Genomic DNA, 790 nt, shown 5'->3' on the forward strand with positions numbered 1-790 from the left:
CAACCAAACATCTGTACACACACACACACACACACACACACACACACACACACACACACACACACACACACACACACAGCATCATATATGTAGGAACATTTCATTGGCTCTCATGGACATTTTGACATGCCATAGAAGGAAAAGCACATGTGTTTCTAATAAGGTTAACAACGGCTCTATTATATTGAATAGTCCCTGTAAGCCAGCATCAACAATACCAGGAAACTGAAAATGAAGCAGCTAAATATGAATTCAATCAGTAGGCTACGTATTATTTCCAGCTGTGCTTCTTCTGTTGGAACATGTCAGAATGTATTCTTTGAAAAATGCCTGTTGAGTTTATCCTTATCCCTTTCATGCATGAATTATTAAAAAGTAATATTTTTTAGTTTGTTTTTAAAGTATGGTTCAAAAAACTATATATTTGTAAACATTAAACATTTACTAGAAGCAAATGAACACACATAGGTATTCAAAGACAAATAATATCATCATTTTAAAAAAAGCATACAAAATTTAATACAAAAAATTTATTTTTATAGAACAAAATGTACAAGAAATATGTCAATAAAATCTGGACAAAAGTATTTCAACATCTTAATTGGTTTAAATTTTTTATTTTTTTTTAACTGGTCTATTTTTCTGAGAATAAAAGGATTTTACAGTCATTGGTGAGGTTCTTGGTACATTTCCCTTTTTCCTCCCCTTATTTTGAATTAATGATGCAGTATATCAAAAGAATAATAATTAAAGGCAATTGTAAACAACACTTTGGGGGTCCGCCACATGG

The 790-nt window shown here is 31.1% G+C and overlaps 1 protein-coding gene across 4 annotated transcripts in view; it reads right to left on the reverse strand.

The window, feature by feature from the left end:
* syt5a (synaptotagmin Va) overlaps positions 1 to 790 on the reverse strand; it is a 10,052-nt gene that overhangs the window by 8,570 nt on the left and 692 nt on the right. The window lies entirely within an intron of this gene.

Source organism: Micropterus dolomieu, linkage group LG02 (assembly GCF_021292245.1).
Source record: "Micropterus dolomieu isolate WLL.071019.BEF.003 ecotype Adirondacks linkage group LG02, ASM2129224v1, whole genome shotgun sequence".
NCBI lineage: Eukaryota > Metazoa > Chordata > Actinopteri > Centrarchiformes > Centrarchidae > Micropterus > Micropterus dolomieu.